Genomic DNA, 13,307 nt, shown 5'->3' with positions numbered 1-13,307 from the left:
CAGGGACAGAACTCTTCTTTTTTTTTTAAGGCTGAATAATATGCTCTGTTTTTTTAATCCATTCACTCATCACCAGACACTAAGATTGTTGCCATACCTTAGCTATTACGAAAAATGCTGCAATGAACATGAGAGTATAGATATCTCTCCAAGATACTGATTTTGCTTCCTTTGGCTATATACCCAGAAGTGGGATAGCTGGGTCATGCCATACTTCTATGTTCCATTTCCTGAGGACACTTCATACTGTTTTCCATAATGAATGCACCATTTTACATTCCCACCAACAGTTTACAAGGGTTCCTTTTTTCTCCACATCCTCACCAGCTTTTGTTATCTCCTGACTTTTCATAATAGATACTGTATCAGGTGTGAATTGATGTCTCATTGTGATTTTGATTTGCATTTCCTTGATGATTAGTGATGGTGAGTACTGCTTTATGTGTCCCTTGACCATTCGAATATCTTCTTTGGAAAAATATCTACTCAATTTCTCTGACCACTTTTTAATGGAATGGTTAGTTTTTTGCTATTGAGTTGTGTGAGTTAATTATATATTTTGTATTAACCCCATATTAGATATATGATTTAAAGATATTTCTCCATTCCATAGCTTGTTTTTTTATTTTATTTTATTATTTTTCAATAGTTTATTGTCAAATTGGTTTCCATACAACACCCAGTGCTCTTCCCCACAAGTGCCCTCCTCCATCACCACCACCTCTTTTCTCCCCTCCCCCTTCAACCCTCAGTTCGTTTTCAGCATTCAATAGTCTCTCAAGTTTTGCATCCCTCTCTCTCTCTCTCCCTAACTCTCTTTTGCTCTTCCCCTCCCCCTGGTCCTCCATTAGGTTTCTCCTGTTCTCCTGTTAGACCTATGAGTGCAAACATACGGTATCTGTCCTTCTCTGCCTGACTTATTTCACTTAGCATGACACCCTCGAGGTCCATCCACTTTCCTACAAATGGCCAGATTTCATTCTTTCTCATTGCCATGTAATACTCCATTGTATATATATACCACTTCTTCTTGATCCATTCATCAGATGATGGACATTTAGGCTCTTTCCATGATTTGGCTATTGTTGACAGTGCTGCTATGAACATTGGGGTACATGTGCTCCTATGCATCAGCACTTCTGTATCCCTTGGGTAAATCCCTAGCAGTGCTATTGCTGGGTCATAGGGGAGTTCTATTGACAGTTTTTTGAGGAACCTCCACACTGTTTTCCAGAGCAGCTGCACCAGTTTACATTGCCACCAACAGTGTAGGAGGGTGCCCGTCTCTCCACACCCTCGCCATCTATAGTCTCTTGATTTGCTCATTTTAGCCACTCTGACTGGCATGAGGTGGCATCTTAGTGTGGTTTGGATTTGTGTTTCCCTGATGATGAGTGATGCTGAGCATCATTTCATGTGGCTGTAGGCTATCTGGATGTCCTCTTTGGAGAAGTGTCTGTTTATGTCTTCTGTCCATTTCTTCACTGGGTTATTTGTTTTTTGGGTGTGGAGTTTGGTGAGTTCCTTGTAGATTTTGGATACTAGCCCTTTATCTGATATGTCATTTGCAACTATATTTTCCCATTCTGTCGGTTGCCTATTACTTTTCTAGATTCTTTTCTTTGCAGTGCAGAAGCTTTTGATCTTGATGAGGTCTCAATAGTTCATTTTTTGCTTTTGTTTCCCTTGCCTTTGGGGATATGTCCAGTAGGAAATTGCTGTGGTTGAGGTCAAGGAGGTTGTTTCCTGCTTTCTTCTTGAGGGTTTTGATGGTTTCCTGTCTCACATTCAGGTCCTTCAGCCATTTTGAGTTTATTTTGTGTATGGTGTAAGAAGGTAGTCTAGTTTCATTCTGCATGTTGCTGTCCAGTTCTCCCAGCACCACCTGCTAAAGAGGCGGTCTTATTTCCATTGGATACTCTTTCCTGCTTTGTCAAAAATTAATTGGCCGTACATTTGTGAACCCAGTTCTGGGTTCTCTATTCTATTCCATTGGTCTATGTGTCTGTTTTTGTGCCAACACCATACTGTCTTGATGATGACAGCTTTGTAGTAGAGGCTAAGGTCTGGGATTATGATGCCTCCAATTTTGGTTTTCTTCTTCAGTATTACTTTTGCTATTCAGGGTCTTTTGTGGTTCCATACGAATTTGAGGATAGCTTGTTCTAGCTCTGAGAAGAAAGCTGGTGCAATTTTGATGGGGATTGCATTGAATATGTACATTGCTTTGGGTAGTAATGACATTTTCACAATGTTTATTCTTTCAATCCATGAACAGGAAATGTTTTTCCATTTCTTGGTGTCTTCTTCAATCTCTTTCATAAGTTTTCGATTGTTTTCATCATATAGGTCTTTTATATCCTTGGTTAGGTTTACTCCTAGGTATTTTATGGTTTTTCGTGCAAATGTGAATGGGATCAGTTTCTTGATTTCTCTTTCTGCTGCTTCATTATTGGTGTATAAGAATACAGCTGATTTCTGTACATTGATTTTGAACCCTGCAACTTTACTGAATTCATTGTTCAGTTCTAGAAGGCTTCTGGTGGAGTCTGCCGAGTTTTCCATGTAGAGTATCATGTCATCTGCAAAAATTGAAAGTTTGATTTCTTCTTTTCCGATTTTGATGCCTTTTATTTCCTTTTGTTGTCTGATTGCTGATTGCTGAGAGTGGACACCCCTGTCGTGTTCCTGATCTCAGAGGGAAAGCTCTCAGGTTTTCCCCATTGAGGATGATATTAGCTGTGGGCTTTTCATAAACTGGTTTTATAATGTTTAGGTAAGTTCCTTCTATTCCGACTTTCTCAAGGGCTTTTATTAAGAAGGGGTGCTGTATTTTGTCAAATGCTTTTTCAGCATCTATTGAAAGGATCTATGCTTTTTATCTTTTCTTTTGTTAATGTGATGTAACACATTAATGGATTTGCAAATATTGAACCAGCCCTGTAACCCAGGAATGAATCCCACTTGATCATGATGGATAATTTTTTTGTATGTGCTGTTGAATTCGATTTGCCAGTATCTTGTTGAATATTTTTGCATCTGTATTCATTAAGAATATTGGTCTGTAGTTCTCTTTTTTTGCTGGGTCTCTGTCTGGTTTGGGTATCAAGGTGATGTGGCTTCGTAGAATGAGTTTGGAAGTTTTCCTTCTATTTCTATTTTTGGACTAGTTTGAGAAGAATGGGTATGAGCTCTGCTTTAAATGTCTGGTAGAATTCCCCTGGGAATCCATCTGGTCCTGGGCTCTTATTAATTGGGAGATTTTTGATAACAGATTCAATTTCTTCACTGGTTATCGGTCTATTCATGCTTTCTATCTCTTCCCGTTTGAATTTTGGTAGTACATGTGCATTTAGGAATTAGTCCATTTCTTCTGTGTTGTCCAGTTTGTTGGCATATAATTTTTCATAGTAATCTCTGATGATTGCTTGTATTTCTAAGGGATTGGTTGTAATAGATCCTTTTTCATTCATGATTTTGTCTATCTGGGTTCTCTCTCTTTTCTTTCTAAGGAGCCTGGCTAGAGGTTTATCAATTTTGTTTATTTTTTTCAAAAAACCAACTCTTGGTTTCATTAATCTGCTCGACTGATTTTTTGGATTCTATATTGTTTATTTCTGCCCTGATCTTTATCATTTCTTTTCTTCTGCTGGGTTTGGGGTGCTCTTGCTGCTCCCCTTCTAGTTCCAGTAGGTGTTCTGTTAAATTTTGAATTTGCGCTTTTTCTAGTTTGTTGAAATAGGCCTGAATTGCAATATACTTTCCTCTTAGGACTGCCTTTGCAGTGTCCCAAAGATTTTGGATTGTTGTATTTTTGTTTTCAAATATGTTTTTAATTTCTTCTTTAATTGCCTGATTAGCCCAATCATTCTTTAGTAGGGTGGTTTTTAACCTCCACATTTTTGGAGGTTTTCCAGACTTTTTCCTGTGGTTAATTTCAAGTTTCATAGCATTGTGATCTGACAGTGTGCATGGTATGATCTCTATTCGTATAGTTATGGAGGGCTCCTTTATGCCTCAGCAGGTGATCTATCTTGGAGAATGTACCATGTGCACTCAAAAAGGAGGTGAATTTCCTAACTTCAAGATGCAGAGTTCTAAATATATCTATCAATTCCATCTGTTCCAATGTGTCGTTGAGGTCCACTGTTTCTTTAGTGATTTTCTGTCTGGTTGACCTATCCATTGCTGTCAGTGGAGTATTAAAGTCTCCCGCAATTAGCACATTCTTATCAATAAGATTGTTTCCGTCTGTAATTAATTGTTTTATGTATTTGGGCACATAAATGTTTATAATTGTTAGCTCTTCCTGATGGAGAGAACCTGTAATTATTATATAATGTCCTTCTTCATCTCTTGTTACTGCCTTTACTTTAAAGTCTAGTTTGTCTGATATAAGTATGGCTACTCCGGCTTTCTTTTGGCTTCCAGTCTCATGATAGATATTTCTCCATCCCTTTACTTTCAACCTGAAGGTATCTTCAGGTCTAAAATGAGTCTCTTGTAGACAGAAAATAGATGGATTTTGTTTTTTTTATCCATTCTGCTACCCTGTGTCGTTTGGTTGGAACATTCAGTCCATTTATATTCAGTGTTATTATTGAAAAATGTGGGTTAGAATCATTGTGTTCTCTTAGAATTCATGTTTATAGTGGTGTCTCTAGCACCTTGTATTATTTACAGCATTTCCCTTATAGAGTCCCTCTTAGGATTTCTTGTAGGGCTGGTTTGGTGGTCATGAATTCTCTCAATTTTTGTTTATTTGACACCTTTATTTCTACTTCTATTCTGAATGACAGGCTTGCTGGATAAAGGATTCTTGGCTACATGTTTTTTCTGTTCATCACATTGAAGATTTTCTGCCATTACTTACTGGCCTGCCAAGTTTCATTAGATAGGTCTGTAACCACTCTGATAGGTTTCCCTTTGTACGTTAGGGCCCTTTTCTCCCTAGCTGCTTTCAGAATTCTCTCTTTATCTTTATATTTTGCCAGTTTCACTATGATGTGTCGTGCCAAAGATCAATTCAAATTATGTCTATGGGGGTTCTTTGTGCCTCTTGAATTTGAATGTCTATTTCTTTCCCCAGATTTGGGAAATTCTCAGTTATAATTTGGTCTAGTATCCCTTCAGGACATTTCTCTCTGTCTTCCTCTTCAAAAATTCCTATGATACGGATGTTGTTCCATTTGATTGTATCACTCAGGTCTCGAATTCTCCTTTTCTGTTCCTGGATCAATTTCTCTCTTTTTTCAGCTTCCTCTTTTGCTATAACTATATCTTCTAATTCACCTATTCTTGTCTCTGCCTCTTCAATCCTTGAGGTGGCTGCCTCCATTTTATTATTCACCTCATTTATAGCCTTTTTTAACTCATCACACTTATTTTCTAAGTTCCTAGTCATTGTCTCAGTTGCTTTTCTGATATTTTTTTTTCAACCCCAGAGATTAATTTTATGACAAGCTTTTTAAGTTCTTATTCAGGTATGTTGTTTAGATCTATTTTGAGCAGTTCTGTGGCTGTGACTTCTTCCTGGAGATTCTTCAGGTGAGAGTTCCTTCATTTTGTCATTTTGGCTAGTTTTTTGTCTCTTGTCAGTTTTAAAAAGCTCATTGTGCACTGTGCACCTGTTAATATTGCTCTGTTAAAGGAGGTTTATTGACTGTCTAGGGCCTGTCGTTTCAGGAAATATTCTTTTAATGGTATCTCTCAGTTTCTCTTGTTGTGCCTTTGATTATTTTATTTCCCTACTCAGCGATATTTGGGACTCGCCATTATGCACACTTTGGCTTGTTTCTTGGGGTAGCCCTGAGAAGGAAAACGGACAGACAGACACAGAGGGAATGGAAGCACACAAATGCACAGACAAATCAAACAAACAAACAAATTAAAAGGGGGAAAGGAAGGAAAGAAAATGGAGAGGAAAGAGAAGAAAAGAAGAAAAGAAAAAAATAAAGGGGGGCAGAGACAACAAAAAACAATGGACGGTCTAAAAGTGTATAACCAGTTGAGGGGAGAGATAAGGATGAGATATGGGAGAATATATCTGGATGGCAAGAAAAAAAAAAGGGAGAAAGAAGAAAGGAAAATAAGGAGTAAAAATTAAAAAAAATGAAAGTAAAAAAGGTAATAATAATAAAAAATAAGTACCAAAAAAAGGAAAAAAGAAGAAAAATAGCAGCTCCCCTTCACTGGTAGGTGTGGTTTGGTGTAGTAGGCCTCAGAGGCTGCTCTTGGAGGCTTTGCCGTGGTGGTTGTGGAGGATGAATGGCAGCACCCCAAGCTCCACTGGAACTAAGTGATTTAGACCACTCTAATGAGTTTGATCTCCTCCTGCTGCACTGAGCCAAGCTGTATTTTCCAGGCCACCTCGTTTCAAAAATCCTAGTCCATGCACTTTTATGCTACCACAGATGAGATGTACTAGCTTTGGTGGCTGGCTTCTTAGTTGAGATCTCGTAGGGGGAGGGAGCAGTTTTTCTTGGCATGGGCAGGGATTTGTGCTGCGGCTGCTGGAGGAGAGCTGTGCTGCAGGAGGCAAAGTTCGCACCCTCATAGATGCCACCGCCAACTCCCAGCCCCCAGCCGGATCGGGATCGTGTAGGAGGAAGGAGCGGGCCGGGATTTGTGCTGCCACTGTCTGAGGTGCCAGGTGCTGCCGGAAATGAGCTGCATGCTCTTGCAGCCAAAGCGCACGCTCCCGCCTCTGCCACCACCAACTCCCCACCAGGATCATAGGAGTGGGGACTATTTTTTCCCTGTTGGCACCCGGTATTTGGGATTCTAGCAGCCAATGCTGGAGGCAAGATGCACTGTGGAAATGAGATCTGTGCTCCCACTCCCGCAGTCAAGGCCGAAGTATGTGCCCCTGGGGCCACCACCATGGCTGCTGACTCCCTGCCGATGGCCCAGGAGTGGAGGCTGTATTTTCCCTTGTGCCACCCAGGTTCGGGATTTGGGCTACCCTGCAGTTATATATGGAGTGAGAGTTTTTCTCTCCATGCAGGGTTAAATGTTCTTTATCTCTTCTCTAGAGACAGTACTATAAGCGTATTCAGTTTCTCTGCCTCTTCCCTTTGTCTCTCAGAGGCTCCATGGACTTTCCCTGTGTTGGGCTGGGGCTCCCACCTCCCCTGCCCTTCTCAGGCTGGCTCGTTTTCCAATCTCCCCAGTTCGCACTCACTCACTCAGGCGTCTTTGAGGTTGTCTTCTTTTTGGAGTCTGTATTTTCTCCTTCCACTCTTGCAGATGAGAGTAATGTCCTTCTCAGTTCAATAGATGGGGCAGATGAAGTTTACAGAGCCCCCTTCCTCTCCGCCATCTTGACTCCTCCATAGCTTGTTTTTTAATTTTGTGGATCATTTTCTTTGCTGTATGGAAACTTTTTAGTTTGATGTAGTCTCATTTGTTTATTTTTACTTTTATTGACTTTGCATTTGGTGTCAAATCCAGAAGTTCATTGTCAAAACTGATGTCAAGGATATCATACTAATTTTAGAATTGTTCAATTTCTGTGACAAATCAATTGGAATTTTCATAATGATTCCTTAAATCTGTAGATTCCTTTGAATAGTATGGAGATTTGAACAGTATTAATTTTTCCAGTCCATAAGCACAAAATATTTTTTCATTTATTTGTGTCTTCTTCATTTTCTTTTATCAATATTTTATAGTTTCAGTGAAATGATCTTCCAACTCTTTGGTTAAATTTATCCCTAACCATTTTATTATTATTTTCTTTTGATGCTATCTATTGTAAAAGCAACTGTTTTCCCACTTTACTTTTCTAATAGTTTGTTGTTAGCATGTAGAATCACAACTGATACTTATATACTGATTTTGTATCCTGTAACTTTACTAGTTTATTTATTCTAAAAGTTTTTTGGTGGAGTTTTTAGAGTTGTTCTATATATAATATCATGCCATCTACAAATACTGACAGTTTTACTTTCTTCTTTCTGATTGCAATGCCTTGTATTTCTTTTTCTTGCCTAATTGTTCTGGCTAGAGTTTTCTGTACTATGTTAAATAAAAGTAATGAGAGTGGGTAATCATGCCCCATTCTTGATCTTAGGAAAAGCTCTCCGATTTTCAACATCAAGTATGATGCTAGATCTAGGTATATCATATGCCTTTGTTATGTTGAGATACTTCCTCCTACATCCATTTGCTTAGAGTTTTTAATATGAAAGAATGTTGAATTTTGCCAAGTGCTTTTTCTGTACCTATTAAGATGATCATATGATTTTTATGCTTCATTCTGTTCATGTGGTATATCACATTGACTGATTTTTGGATATTGAAAAATGGAATCTAATTCAGCATTAAAAAGACATGAGTTGGGGTGCCTGGATGGCTCAGTGTATTAAGTGCCTCACTCTTGGTTTTGCCTCAGGTCACGATCTCACAGTTTGTGAGTTTGAGCCCCTCATGGGTCTCTGTGCTGCCAATGTGGAGCCTGCTTGGGATTCTCTCTCTTTCCCTCTCTCTTTGCCCCTTCCCCACTTTCTCTCTATCTCTCTCAAAATAAATAAATAAACTTAAAAAGAAAAGACATGAGTTTCCAATCCATAAAAGGCATGAAGAAACTTTAAATGCACATTATTAACTGAAAGAAGTCTATCTGAGTAGGCTGTGTACTGCATGATTCCAACTATATGACATCCTGGAAAAGGCAAAACTATAGAAACAGTAAAAAGATCAGTAGTTGCCAGGAGTTGGAGAAAGTGGAAAAGAATAATTAGGCAGAACACAGAGGATCTTTAGGGGAGTGAAAATACTCTGTATGATACTATAATGATGAATGCACATTATTACACATTTGTCTAAATACGCAGAATGTACAACAGCAGGTTGAGTCCTATCATAAACTACAGAATTTGAGTTATTTTGCTGTGTAACAAAATACCCGTTGGTGAGGGAGCTTGATATGTAGATGTTGTATGTCTTGAGGCAGGAAGTATGTGGGAAATATCTATATCTTTTGTTCAATTTTGCTGCAAAATAACACTTGTTTAACAAAAATAAGTTTTAAAAAAATGGTGAGAATGAATGTAGCTTGGAGTGAGTAGAAGGTTCTAGAACAAGCCATTCTGCTTACATGTCTTTGCCTGAGGTAACATTTTTATCCAGATGGTATCTGGTTAAAAGTTATGGAGAGAGATAAATGTAGAGCCTAAAACATCAATTAGTGGGTATTGGTGATGTAAAGAAGAATTATAGTCAAGGTTAACAAGCTGTCAGAAGGCTAAAAATCAAGGTGAAGTTTGGAAGTAATACATAGACTGGCAGCAGCCTCCCAGCTATTACAGACCTGTCCTCTCTCCTTCTCTTTCAAAACAGGACCCTGGTTATTGTCCCCAGTCCCTGTGGATGTCTTGGCATAATAAAAGTGGTTTTATTTAAAGTCCAAATTCTTAACCTGTCATGACTAATTCTTTATGGTATAATTACTGCCTATTTTCCACCATTTTCCCCTCTGAGCTATCCCATGCAGGCTAGGTGTCCTCAAGCTCTTCCCCTCTTGAGTCCTTGTACATATTGTTCCTTCAGGCTTAGATGCCTCCCTCCTTTTCTTCTGAGTAGACATTCTCAAATCACAACTCAAACATCACCTTGTGGATGAATGCTTCCTATAGTGTGCCTTCCCATGCCCTCCTCAGGCAAAGGAAACAACTGCCTTCTCTGTATACCCATAGCACATAATATATATCTTTATTTTAATATCACATTTAATTGTGATAAAGTATGTATTTGGCTTTCTCTCCCACTATACTCCAAATTTTTTGGAAGCTGAACTAGTCTTATTCCAATGCCGACTATATTTTCAAGTGTTATCTCTGTGGGCCCCATTGCTACAGAACATGAAACATGACCCACTGGCAGAAACATACCACAGCAACCACATCATTTAATACTGAATTCCTTAAATGATCTGATTCTGGGCAGAAAATATTTGAAGAATAGGCCAGAGGATCTGGAAATGCTCTTTTTGAAGTATGTTGGCTCTTCCTAGGGTCTAACATCACAAATCAGAGGGTCCTGATAGGGTTGGTCAGATTTTTATCTCATATATTTTGTTTCAGATGCAAAAGTGCATAGGGGAAAAATGTTTGTGAATGTATGTGTTTTCAATATTCATAGTATCTCCCAGATGTAATTACGTGGATATCCCTAAGTTCTTCACCTTTACAGTCATTTTTACCTTTAATACTCAAATAAAGTGGTTCAAATACCCCCTTTTTTCCCCCATCTTTAAGGCTTCTTGGGTGCCTGATGTTTTCTTCCTGATTAACTGTGATTTCAATTGTTCACACTGCATTTTGATTTCTGATTTAAAACTCACCTTTTGTATCCCTTGTCTTCCCTCCTTAAGCCCCACACACCCCTTCTTTTGTTTGTATGGCCCAGAGTTTTTCATGTCTCTAGTGAATTACTAGCATAGACTTGTGTATAAACCAGTTTTTACTAAAGTTTAAGGGAAACAGTATAGCATATTCCAAGCAATAACTGAAAAATTAATGTTAGACATCACTGTCATAAAATGTCAGCATCCTTTCCTTCCAAAGGAATTCCTTCCTAGCCAGAATTTCCTTAATCCAGAGCTTGTCTCCTTTTCTGGTCTCCATTTTTCCCACTGAGATATTCCATTGCCAGCTCATAGTTTTCCAATATACTTGTATTTTGAACAGAGGAACTTAGCTTTCTCTATGCTCATTCCACTTCCAATATGTTTTCAGTCTATTTTTACATCTCCAAAAACTATTGGGAAACTCTAGTAAACACAGAGCGATCATTTGTAGCCTTCAGCAGCCCAAAACCCTGCAGAAATATTGAAATTTCAGATTCTATTCTAATATACTTAAACTTGTAGGCAGGACTCCTTCCCTACCAGTATGCAGAAAAGAAAAAGATTTTTCTCCTCGTGTACAAAGTAAGTCCCCAGAGTAAGTCCACACACACACACACACACACACACACACACACACACACAATACATGTTACACAGCATAAGTATTGAAATATTTGGTCAAGTTCTCGCATACATGGTTTCTGAATGCTTGATAAAGTGATTCACAATCCTCGTTCTAGTCATATTTAACAAACAGTCTCAGACTGGATGGAGGTTTTTCTCAGCCAGGAATTAGAGGCTCAGAATTTCCATTGGCTTTTCAGGAAAGGTGTATACACCAAGCCATTCATAAGGATATATAAGAGCCATTTCTTTGTGGGGGCGTTCAACAGCCCTGAGAATATTGTATCCATTCTCAAAGGTTTGGACCCAGAGCACACTAGATTTGAGCACAAAAGCAATATTGTGCCTTGCTATTTTGTGCTAAAATGGTAGACTTGTCTGAGTACCAAGGCACTACAAGACAGGCTGCCTCCATTTGGCTGCTTCTGTTGGAGAAACATGATGAGTATTATCTGACTTCTTGTTCCCATTGTCATTGTCTACACAGTACAGGAAAAGTGCAATCAAAGAGAAAAACGATGTTTTTGTGAACCTCAGCATCTTAAAAACACAGCTGATTTGACTGGTACACTAGCAGGAATGTAGCTAGGCTAACACAGAACATGAATAAAGACAAGCCCGAGGCCTCTCTTCCTTGATGAGCCTGTATCTAACACATGAGCATCAGCTATTCATTTAACACATGTGAGCCAGTGTTATAAAGAGCAAGTAGGTACATATGTACTAACACAGCCCTCATAATTATCAAATAGAAAAAAACCAAACTAACAGGGTAGGGAATGCCATATTCTTACAGGCTGTTGTAGAAATGTCTTCTCAATTCTACAAATTAGTAGAATTCACTTTAATTTACTAATTTGTAGAATTATAGTGAAACAGGAAGAGAGGTGAAAGTGGAGATATGACAACATATATTAACCCAACCATTGTTTCACATTCATGCAGCCCTATGGAACTTAATCACTATAATGTAAATCATGTCATTTAACCTATGCTATCTCCAATTCAATTGAGGAAACTCAGATTCAGAGAAGTTAGTTAAGACCAAAGTAGTGGGCTGCCTGGGTGGCTCAGTCAGTTAAGCGGCCGGCTTCGGCTCAGGTCATGTTCTCACGGTTCGTGGGTTCGAGCCCTGTGTTGGGCTCCATGCTGACAGCTTGGAGCCAGGAGCCTGCTTCAGATTCTGTATCTCCCTCTCTCTCTGACCCTCCCCTGCTCGCGCTGTCTCTGTCTCTCAAAAGTAAATAAATTAAAAAAAAAAAAAAAAAGACCAACTTAGTTAAGTCACGTGACCAAGACCACATAGCTGCCAGGTGATGGTGTATGGGCTCTGACAGATATTATGACCCCTGTCTAGATTTCCCCCCATTTCCTATTGCTGCTTCTGAAACTAGGTTTACCCTGCACATAATACCAAAAATTCCATTGTTGTCGTCTCATCTAAAGCCAGCAGTTTCCAGAAACCTCTGTGCTAAACTGTATGCTCAGCTTTTGGGTAACCTTCTTATCGCTCCTTATATTTTTGTAGATGTTTACAAATTATTATAGGATGTTGGAAGATTTTGACTAGATAAAGCTTATGGTTTCAAACAATGTACAAATTCATTGACTTAGAGCTGAGTTAAAAAGCACTCAAAGTAAAGTCCTATGTCAAATATAAGGCCATGCTAGAAAACAGTCATCTCCTTAGTTGTGAGGCTTCTGAAGGAAGTAAAAGACATATGAGAGTATAGGTTCTCTACCTTGTGAATAAACAGGAAATAACATGTCTTTTTCTGCACATGAATCTAGGAACACTTGAAGCTCTTCTATATGTGGATGAAGTGGGAGGAGAAAAAATTTTAGCTGTCTTCCTCAATCTCATCTTTTAAATGCAATTTTTTTGTGTGTGTGAAACAGTCATTTCGTAGATGATGTTCCTTAAACTTTGCACATATTCTAGGTGGGAAGTACTTTTCTTTTATTGCATAATTCTAGTTATTTAAATACAGTTCTATGGGGGGAAATAGTTCTCTGAAACCCAGAATCAATTATCGCAAGAAAATTTTCTTCATTATTCTCTTCTGAGCACATTTACTTTAAAATAAGTTAAATGTGGCTGGGTGGGGCCTTTTGTCTATTCTGTTTTAGCTTTGAGAGTGATAGCCCACAGCAATGAATGGATATGATTGAGAGGGGAGACAAAGCAAGAGAGAAGGAGCGAGAGAGGGAGAAGTGAGGAAAGACGAGACTAGGGCATAGGGGACTGCTGACTTGACCACAAGTCATGGGTGAAGATTAAAGCTGAATAGCCCCTGAAATAAAGAAGCACATGGATTTTCTGGCATTTGTG

Source organism: Suricata suricatta, chromosome 3 (assembly GCF_006229205.1).
Source record: "Suricata suricatta isolate VVHF042 chromosome 3, meerkat_22Aug2017_6uvM2_HiC, whole genome shotgun sequence".
In the NCBI taxonomy this organism is placed as follows: domain Eukaryota; kingdom Metazoa; phylum Chordata; class Mammalia; order Carnivora; family Herpestidae; genus Suricata; species Suricata suricatta.
Note: the sequence above shows the minus strand (reverse complement) of the source record.